The sequence below is a fragment of the Cupressus sempervirens genome, chromosome 3 (genome assembly GCF_028749045.1).
Source record: "Cupressus sempervirens isolate cs-2001-9-10 chromosome 3, ASM2874904v1, whole genome shotgun sequence".
In the NCBI taxonomy this organism is placed as follows: Eukaryota; Viridiplantae; Streptophyta; class Pinopsida; order Cupressales; family Cupressaceae; genus Cupressus; species Cupressus sempervirens.
Window position 1 is genome coordinate 661,333,187 of NC_143120.1, and position 11,125 is coordinate 661,344,311.

Consider the following 11,125-nt stretch of genomic DNA (forward strand, 5'->3'; position numbering starts at 1 on the left):
TTCAAGGGAAGCAGCGTGGCTTCGCAAGCTTCTAACCAGATTGTTTGGACAGCCTTTGGGTCATACAGTTGATCATCATGATAATCAAAGTTGTATAAAGATGTATGTCAATCCTATGTTTCATGAGATATCAAAACATGTAGAAACTCATTATCACTTTGTTCAAGACATGGTACAGAGAGGTGCAATTCAGCTGAACTATCAGCACCAAAGAGCAAGTTGCAAATGATCTTACCTAGCCCCTTACTTGAGCGAAGTTCAAGTACTTCATAGGCAGGCCTGAAAATGTGCTGAATATGACTCTAGCTGAGAAGGAGTCTCAGCATCATTGATACGTTTAGTTGTATCTCCCACCCTCTGCAGGCACTGCAAGGTGCTCGTGCTTTCTTCAGTTTCAGGTGTATTATCTCTTCCACCCTATACGGGCAATGCAAGATGGCGATGTATTCTTCTCGAGGAGAAGAATTGAGGTGCAAAACCTCTCCTACCCTCTGCGAGCAATGTAAGGAAGGTCCATCCTCTATAGGTATGCAAGATGGATTTCAAGAAAAAAAAAGAGGTCAGTCAAGCTCTAGAATCCTCCCTAGCAGAGACGGATTGTTGTTTTATTATGTGGCTAGATCAGATTCTAGCTTAACCTTAAATTTGAAATTAAATTAAGTCAAATTAATTAATTAAATTAATATTGTTCTGGGTTGGGCCCAAATTGGCAAATTTCAAATGTAACAAACAACTCAATCTCCAATGTGATTGGCAGCAATTTCAAATGTAACATGTAACTGGTGGCAAGTGTTAAGTGTCGACTTACGCATGTAAATGTGCCTTGGCATGATATATACACTAAGGTTCTCTCTCCACCAACTGACATTTTTCGAACCAAAATTTGGCAATCTGCTCTATGTTACGACAGCGAATTGTGTTCAAGATCAGATCCTTCGATAGCGGACTATATCTACTTCATTTGTGTCTCCCCTACTTCCAGCAATATATTGCAGCGAGCTTGATGCCCACAGCAATACATCTAATCTGTAATGTCCCTATTTTTTGGAGGAGTTAATTATTAACTTAATAAAGTGATATATTTTATAAAGTGATTAAATAAAACAATCTTTTAGAGGTTGCTGGAAGAAGCGGAGAAAAAATTAAAAAGGAGGCCGACCTATCGAGAAAAAAAGAATAAATAGGCATTGAGGGCTCATTGCCTATCATCGAGATTTATTATTGATTTTTGCTTATGTGCATTGTGGAGCCTAGGGTTTCTGCAAGTAGTCACAATTGGCCATTGAGAACGAAAACTCTCAATTGGTACGCAATTTTGAGGGTGTGAAAGATCACCTAAATTATTGCAGCTGTGGGAAGGATAATTCAGTCCTTTCACTTGTGCTTGATTGCGGGTTTGGAGTTTCAAGTGGAGTTGCACTTTCACCATATCATCTTCAGCAGTCAGTCTCCAGTATCTGATCAATCCAGGTTCTTCATTTCAATTTGTAGTTGTAATAAGTTCTCAATTGTATACAGCCAGTTAGGGTTGTTTGTAATGTGCCATGTCATAATGTTTCAGTGCTGAAAATTGCCATATCTTTTGTAAAAACATTTGGTTTTCATTGAATGAATACATTGGCACTATTATTTCCTTTTTTCAGCAACATGCTTCAGCAGTGTATTAAATTTAGAGTTTTGTTTAGTGGCCTATTGAAAAGGGTCATTACATAATCTAGAGTCTTTGCATGATCTCCAACAGAGATCTTTATTGGATTAGCAGCAATCCATGGTGTATTACATAACAGCAGACACCATCACAGACATTCATTATTTGACAGCCATCTGAAGCAGCAATCTCCCATTGGCGATTTCATCCAGATCTCTAGCAGCGGTCCATGTTATGATAGCAGTGAACACGATATGATAGCAGCGAACATCATCATTGTCAATAGTCTGGAGCAGTGATCTAACTTATAATAGCAGATACATATAAATGTTGCAATCCATAATTCATACACCTACAGCGATCTATCAATCTTGGATTTGTTTCGTTGACCCGTGATCCTCAGCAAATCCTTACTGAGGTCTATTATTTGTACCTCAACGGCAATAATAAAGATCCATCTTGAATGCTGAGTTTTTTTCCTCCAGGAGGGAGGTTTCCCAGGGTAAAAGTTTCTTGTCCTTGTGTTCTTCTATTTTATTAGATTAGATCTGAATTAGTTAGATAATCTGATTTAATTGATTAAATCTGATCACAAAAATTTAACAGCTGGTGATAGAAGGTTGACAGTCAATCTCATCCCAAGGATCCCATTAAAATTCTAAACCTTTTCAAAAGGTACATGGTCGCACAGGTGCATGGGTAGGGTAGTGATTTTGAATGATGAAAACTATCCAGGCGAAGTACAGTGAAAAGATTGACAAAATCTTTCCAATGCAAATGAGCTTTGGTACATGTATGATGATGAATGAATTTCTAATGAATGGAATGAGTTAGCAGGGTGGACATCAATTGAAATCATTTGAATTGCAGCGGATGGCAGAGCACTTGAGGCAGAGAGGTAAGGCATTTGGGTGCGGACACTTGTTTTCTTTGAGCGTTTAAAATTGGCTCTTGGCTTTGAATCTGTAGTAGATCGCAGAGGTTGTTCAAAAGGTGTGACAATGGAAAACACCTTCACAGTAGTCACAAACCAACAACAACAAGGTTTTCATGGGCCAGTAAAAGTGCAGCATCTCATAAAGGTTTCTGAAATGCAAGCATTTGAATGTGGTTAATGTTGTGATAGAGCTGTCAGGGAAGCACTTCATAGAGGCAAAGCATTGATATCAGTTGAATGTTGATATCGTATCCCTGGTTTCAGTCTGGGGGCTGGAGTTAACTGAGGATGTTGAAACCATAGTAGGTGGTGAATTCTCTCTATGACAAAGACCTTCTGTTTAGAATGGAGTCGGTCTTGAATGGGCTGATCTAGGAGTGGAATTTGATGTCTCTAAAGGAATCAAGGATCCAAAGGAGGAAAAGGAGTGTGTAGTTGTACTGTTTGTGGGATGGCCGGGTAGGGTAGACAAGGAGGCATACAAAATCAAAGTACTTACAAAATGGGAAGAGCAAAAATTGGTGCTGCACAGACAGGAATTTGAGGTGAAACATAACCTAATAATGATGAGGAATCATCAAGGCCAAAAGATGCAAGGTTGCAAAAGCGTCATCGGTAAAGTCTGGCCAAGCAGCAATTCTAGGTGGTTAATGGAGTAGGGCTGGGTATGGCACATTTTTGTGTATTTATCTCTTGATAGTGAAGGCTCTGATTTTTTGGCTTGAAGTGTCCAAGTGACTTAATAATGCAGCACCATAATAAAGGGTGATGGATTGAGCGCTAATGCTATAACATAACAAGGTAGACCCTAGTTTTTGCGAACGTTTTGCAGCCATCAATGGCTACATAGGCAGTAAGGTAGACAAAATGGGTAGCCTTTTTTTGTACTGTCAAATCTACAATAGCGTAGGAGAAATATACTGGTGGAGATGGCTTTGTTTTTTGCTAAACAGTTGCTGAGCAAATCTCTGCAACTATGTCAGACTCTAGAGTAAAGTGATGGAAGGGGTGATGAAGTTGAACACTATTTTGCACACATATAAAAATGATCTGAAAAATTGACTTGAAATGAATAAAAAAACAATTATTAGTCCAGGCAGGGAACTAATGTTTTCAGTGGTGGCAACAAGTATTTTTCCAATCAAAGTTACTGAGTTTTCTAAAGTCTAAAAATCACTTTATTTTTAATTAAATTTTAAACAACAATTTCTAATTTGTGATTGGCCAGTTATATTTTTGCTAGAGGTAAAATTATTTTTTTCACAGTAAGATTACTTTATAAAAAATCTGGAATGTTCCTCGGCTTCCAAAATTCTCACTTCAAAACATGAGTCTCGGCTTCAACTATCATCATTTTCCCCTGGGCATGAGGGTGTTTGCGGACTCGAACTCAGGCCGTCAACTAGGATTTAATGGCAGCATTCGCATCTGTGCGCCTCTGTAGAACCCTAGCTGGGAGCATAGAAACATGTGGTAAGGCCGTGGAAAAAATGGGCATGGCCTACACTAAGTAGTCTTCTAAAATGAGGATTAGATGCAATATAATGGTTAAAGTAGAGAGCGAAAGACATTTACAGATCTTAACGACTGCGGTCCAAGCATACCGCGCGGGTCACAAAGGATCCCCATTAACTCACCCAAGAATTACCAAACTTTTTTAAAATTGAACTAAAAGCTCCAACTACTTTAAAACTAAAGAAACCCCTGAAATTTTGCACGGCCATACCTCCTCCTGCTTCGCGACCTGTTCCCCCGAAACTTTCTCAACGTGAAAGCATTCATGCAACTCAATGCTTCCTCTCTACCGCTCCATATAAACCAGGATCTTTGTTCAAAATCTATAGAATCCCAATAACGTATAGGCCTATGCAGTTTCTGAAAATGCTCATTGCATTGTATGGGTTTAGAAGAAATAAAAATTTTGAGATGGAAAGACTACAAGTTCACAATGGAGTAATAATAATAATAATAAAACTATATTTTTAAATCTAGCATCACAAAAGAACTATACGGTATGGTAAGTGTCTACCATTATTTCCTTGAAGGAATGTTGTTAAATTTTGTTCCGTAGTTTGAAAGGTAGGAATGAGGGAAAAAAGTGATACATTCACAAATTTCAGCTACCACAATCACGGATGGTTAATATCTTTTCATATCTTCAAATTTCTCCAATGCTCTTCCACCAAACTGATTAATAATAGTAATGTTTTAAAATATTATTAAAATAGTAAACCCCAACATTAGTAACCATAATATTATATTGAAAATATTTTAGAGTCTTTTAATTTTTCTCCAAATGATTCATTTAGACCCAAAAATTAAATCAATAATAAATAAAATGATTTGGCATTTATTTTTTTAAAAATTGTTATTAAATATTTAAAATTTATTATATATTTATGAAGATATCAAATTTTTTAAATAAATATAAGTTTGAATTATGATAAAATATTTTAAAATGACTTGAGAGAAAATGATAAATTAAAATAATAGAGTATGAATGTAAAAAAAAAAAGAGATGTTTCACAATTTCATCCATCTTTTTATAATTAATTTTTTCATTAGAATGATATGTATAAAATTTAAAACATAAATATATTTTACTTTTCTTATGAGCAACTCAATAATTTATTGAATATTATTATACTTCACACAAAATACAATATATTGTAGTGCTTGCCCCTAAGTCGCATTTTAGTCTTCATTGCCAAACTCTTTTAGGCCAATTTTATACTTGATGTTTAGTAGCATTACTTTCAGATTATTAGATGTTGTTTTACACTCAATTTATTATATGATGAGATGACTTGGTACTCTATATTTCATGCATGTATGATGATTATTCAATGTTTTCAATTATCAATGATGATTAGTTGTATGGTTTATTATCACACGTGCTTTCTTATGGATACTTACCCCATACTGCATGTGTATGGTGTGCGTGTTTGTTTTCTTTATGTATGGTGTTTCTAATGTGGTTAAGGAAGGGAGTCATAGTCACCTGCTAGTCGGGATCTACACGATGCACCACTTCCTACTATTGTCTGTTTAGCTTAGAATATTGTGTCTGTACATGCGTGAATTTTATGCAGGTTGCAGGTATCGGGTATCGACTTCCCTGAATTGCCAGGATGAGCGTACCCTATCGCATTATCTCAATGGTAAGAGAGGGGAGATAAACTCTTAAGTCCAAATCCTAAACCCTTTAGCCAATTGTCCTAATTGATAATTAGGACAAGTATCTGAGTTAAGTACCCTCTGAATGCATCAAATGATGTTATTTCGTGATTATAACCCTTTTTGTTTGATTTAGTATGTGTTCTTCTATGATGGGTTTTCATATGTTGCTTTATGAGTCCTTGATGTATTTTCTATTAATTAAGTTCAATTAAAAGGATTAATTAATGATTTAATTTAATAGAAAATTATTATGATATTTTAATATTTAATTATATTTAATTAATTGAGAAATTAATTAAATAAAAAGAATTAAATTTGGAAATAAAAGTTTTAAGTATAATTTTAGAATGTGATAATATTTATTTAATTTAATAATAATATATATTTAGAGTTCATTTTTAAATAAATGCTAAATATTATTATTAATTGAATTAATAAATATTTTATCAATTAAAGTTTTTTAAATAAATTAAAAGTGGAAAAGATATTAAATTATTAAAGGTTTCTAGATCGCATGATCTAAGCATGAGTTTAAATATAAAAGAAACTAATTAAAACGATTAATTAATGATTTAATTTAATAGAAGATTATTATGACATTTTAATATTTAATTATTATTTTATTTAAAATTTAAAAATTAATTAAATGAAAAGAATTAAATTTGGAGATAAAAGCTTTAAGTCTAAATTTAGAACGTGATAATATTTAGTTAATTTAATAATAATATATTTAGAGTTCATTTTTAAATAAATGCTAAATATTATTATTATTTGAGTTAATAAATATTTTTATCAATTTAGTTTCTAAAATAATTTAAAAAGTGAAAATATAATTATTTAATAAAAGATTCTAGTTCGCATGACTTATGCATAAGATTAAATAAAAGAAATTTATTAAAAGATAAAATAAGTGAAAATAATAATGTTACTTTAATTTCATAAAGTGCGCATGAGATTAAAAGTAATAAAGATTAAAAATAGAAGTCAAGTGGAATATTAAATAAAGTTATTTAATAATTCAACTTAATGTGCATGAAAGTTGAATGCAAAAGAATAAGAAAAGATAATAAAGGTTAATTTGGAGTTAACTGAGTTGTGGAAAGAGTCTTCTCGGGTAAACCCACAATTAGTGCCCCGAATTGAGGAGAAATTGCTTATCACAACTTTGGGGGTTCATTCTTGGAAGGGGGAATTGGAGACAACATTTTTAGAGACGAATTTGGACGCGGATTTTGGGAGGCAAAGCTTCTAACAATTCTTGGGTGTTTGTGTGTTAGCATCAGATTCAGGTAGGGTCTTGTGTTTTGATCATTGCTTGAATTATGCAATTTGATATTTCTGTCTACTTCGTGATTGTAAGAACTTGTCTTCTCAAATTTCATTGTATGAATGTGTCAATTCTTCATTCTGGACCTTTTTGCTATTCGATTTCATCTGTAAATCTAGATTGGAGAACCATTTTAGAAAACCTCGTTCGTAGGTAAAAAGGGAAATTGGGATCAAATTGGGATCTGTGTTTAATTAATAGACTTAAAGAATTTAAATTTGGCAGGAGTTTGAATCTTTGGAAATGAAAATTGTAGTTGAAAATTCGAATGGCTAATATTATTTTCTCTATCAGATTATATTTGTGAATGTTTATAAAAAAAAAATTAAAAATTTAGAATTAATTAATTATAAAATATATGTAATAATAAAACATATATTATTGAACTTAAATGAGAAGGGTTGTCTTTTAATAAACATTAATTATTTTATATATATTGTTAAATAAATCTAATTTAAAATAAACTTAATTTTATACATTTATAAAATTAAAAAAAAAAATTAAAATATATATATATATATATATATATATATTTGGGGTGGGGCGGGGCCACCACTTCCCACGCCCCACACTCTTTCCCACGCTGCCGCAACAGGTGGTACTGCTGCCTGCGGCAGTAGTAACACCTGCGGCCGCAGGTGGACAGCAGGCCGGCGGGCCTTTAAAAATGCCAATGTTTTATTTTTTTTTTTTTTTAAATTACGTTTTAAAAATTTTATAAATCATTTTTTTAAAAAAAAACGTTTTAAATAGAATTACTTTATTTAATATTGTTATTAGATAATTTAAAATTATTAAATTTAAAATTATATTGAAATTTTATTATTATTTATTAATAATTTTATAAATAAATAAATTATTAATAAATATAATATGATTTCTTATGTATCATTAATTAATCTTAGTTATAGTTTGACTTAATTAAGATTAATTAAATCGAATATTTGTGTAAGCAAGTTTAATATTATAACATCGATTTTAATGGAAGCTCAGATTATTATAATCAACAAGGATTATTAATAATTTAATTATTACCTTAGATTGTTTTAGGACTTTGACTTAAGATCAATTAAGGGTAATTAGGTGTTTCATTTGGAGTTAGGAACGGGTTACTTTGTAAAGGTGAACTATGGGTTATATCTGTTTAAAACATATGTTCAACTGGAAATGGAAACCTCAATAGTATATTATCAATTAAATTGAACTATAAAATTTTTTATTTGAAAATAAACATTGAAAACTGAAACCTTATTGTTTAACTCAACTGTATATTTCAAATCAAAACCAATTGTGAGACTATGATGTTTTCTATATATTGTTTATGTTTGAGTGTTATGGGGTTGGTTTAGCGTTGACCAGTTTAGGTTGTCCCCAGAGGCTCGGGGTTGTGAATGTGATGTTATGATGATTTGTTCTCGATCTTTTCAAACCAACCAAGGTAATGTGATAGTATGCTCTATGATGGATGTATTTACTGTTTGTTATTGCTTTCCAGTTTCCTTGTGTGAAGCTGAGAGGTATGTATTTAAGATACCTGACTTAACCATTTTCGAGTCTCGATCAGTTATATTTGATAACCATTTTTGAGTCTCGATCAGTTATACTTGGATTGCTTTTCAATCGCTTGAGAGGACTGAAGTGTTTGTTATGTTCTTGATGATGTCATGTTTTGACTTGACCATTTTGGAGTCTTCGATCAGTATTGTAATTTACTATTGGGATACTTTCTGGTTGCTCATTGGAGAACCATTGGATTTTGTGATTTATCATTGATGCCTTCAGTTGCTGATAGAGAACTGTCGTGATCATATGATTATTATTTGATATTATCTGTTGCTCATGAAGAACTGATGTAATTTTGTAGCTTATCTTTTATGATGTCTTTTCAGTTGCTCATATAGGACTGAGGTGGTTTTATTATGATTCTTTGATTTATGATTTCATGAGCCTAGGGTAGGTTATCTATGTGTAGAGTCGGGAAGTGGCTTGCAATGGGGATCGGGGCCCTAAGAGGCTGCCTGGAGTAACCCATTGTAAGTTGTTTTAATAAGTGAAAACGTTTACACTAAATAAGGGAAAATGAACCTAATAAGATAATTGTATGTTCTCTCCCATGCCTTGAGTGCTAGTACAGACTAGGATGGGGTAGAGAGAACGCTTGGTTACGACCTTGCATTCCATAGTATGCCTCGTCAGTACGAGAGGATACTAATGGCCGCAGGGATCAGTAGGGACCCAGGATTCCTAAGGGATTGCTCGGGTAACTTCTACGTGACTTTTGCGATGACACTTTCCCGCTTGCATATTAGGTTTCCTACGTGTCTTTGTGGTGCCTCTGGGTCTAGATGTCTATCTATGTTGGAACCCTTGAGTTAGTATACTTTTAGGATTTCCAGACTTAGAGAGTACTTGTGTTTTGTGTTTTAATACCTTGTTTGGGACTTGAGACTATCTCCTCAGCGCGGTGGGAGTGGACCATTTAGGTTCCACGCGGTCGGGTGGTAGTGCTTTTTACTCTTACCATTGAGATCCGTTCCATGGTCACCGTGGCTGGAGTGTTCGTGATTGGCATTTACCTTCATTATGTTCTTGGATTATTATGATGGATGGTTAGATTTTATGATAGATGTTTTATCATTATGGATGTATGGATGTATCAAGTATGGTGAATAGTATTGTATATATCTTTACTGTACTTTGTATCATGGATTCGTGGATGTTGATGCATTTCTATTTTTACATATGTATATTCTTTTAAGCCTTTCATACCCTGTGACTTGTACAGTGGATGATTGAGCATTCCGAATTAATTTGCCAAGAGGCATTCAGAACAAATGTATATTATGGACATGGGACTTTCTGATTATTCTTTCATATGTATGTGATAGTTGTTAGACTTAGATTTAATTAAATTTAAACGTGACTCAACGTCTTGGGATCTTTAAGAAATGTAACTTACAATGTATGTTGTCAATGATTACATGTTATTGCTTCCGCTACTATGTGTTTGATGTGTACGTTATACTTCTTGTTTAAAAAAATAATTAAAAATGTTTAGCAAACTTAGTAAAACTTTAGGTTAATTCTTTTGGATCCCTTGGCGGGGCGTTACATCTATAACTAAGGCATAAAAATAATTTATCTTCTATCCCTACCATAAGGCAGGAACTCAAGCTCTTCTAGAGCTCTTATTACCAAACAAACAAAAATCACTACATACAATGAAAAATCATTTCCCAAGAAGCAAATAGGTATAACACTAGTTATTCCGATTAAGTCAAATATGAAGATAGTCATAGATAAAACCACAGAACCAATTGCCTTCATTCAACATATAACAACAGAATTATCCTTATGCTCTCTATCATCCTTACAATAGATCATAAATGTTGAAAAAAACTCACACAATAAAATTCAAAAATAACAATTAGATAGCTTATAGATTGGGAAAATTTACTCATTCTTATTAACAAAAATCTATTAAAATGAAATAAAAAAGAAATGTTCGCGCTGCATATGCATTCTAAAAGACAAAGAAAAATGAAGTAAAAAGATGCAAGTGACTTACCTTGAGAACCTGCGCAAATTGTGTCGTGTTATCGACGATGCTGATGAGAAAATACAGCAGAGTTTTCAGTAAAATATTACGAAACCCTAACAAAGCCAAATTTTCTTTTAGACTGAAATCGACCAAAAATCAATCTTTCTATAGCTGTCGCTTCAATCAATTCGCAGTAAAGAAAAAGAAAATTTGAAAGTATCAGAATTTTCGCACTACTAGACTTTGAGTTTGAAACAAGATTTGTGCAGCCTTTTAAATGAAAATATTGGTTGCGAATTGAAACTTGTTTTCTGGCGTGAGCTAAGGAAAGTTTCAAATGTCTAAAAATTATTTTCCTAACGTACTATATCTTTGCCAGTGAAAACTGCTATATCATGTACTCTGTCGACTTACAAGAAGAATTGGAGAGTTAGGCATAAATGGACAAACAGCATCCCCTGAAACAAAGAGGAGCTATCACCTTAATTAAAA

General features: G+C 33.1%; 1 protein-coding gene across 10 annotated transcripts in view; it reads right to left on the minus strand.

The window, feature by feature from the left end:
* LOC149568436 (CwfJ-like family protein) overlaps nt 1-10,758 on the minus strand; it is a 55,654-nt gene extending 44,896 nt beyond the window's left edge. For 3 of the 10 annotated variants that reach the window (XM_089821357.1, XM_089821355.1, XM_089821354.1), the window contains exons 1-2: nt 4,312-4,539; nt 3,905-4,037 (exon numbers count right to left, since the gene is read on the minus strand). The gene's annotated coding sequence lies outside the window, so the exon portion shown is untranslated. Of the gene's footprint in view, nt 1-3,860; nt 4,038-4,311; nt 4,602-10,660 lie in introns of those variants that run through there. The other 7 variants (XM_089821363.1, XM_089821361.1, XM_089821359.1 and 4 more) reach the window with 6 other exon arrangements.
* Between the last annotated feature and the right edge of the window lie 367 nt (nt 10,759-11,125).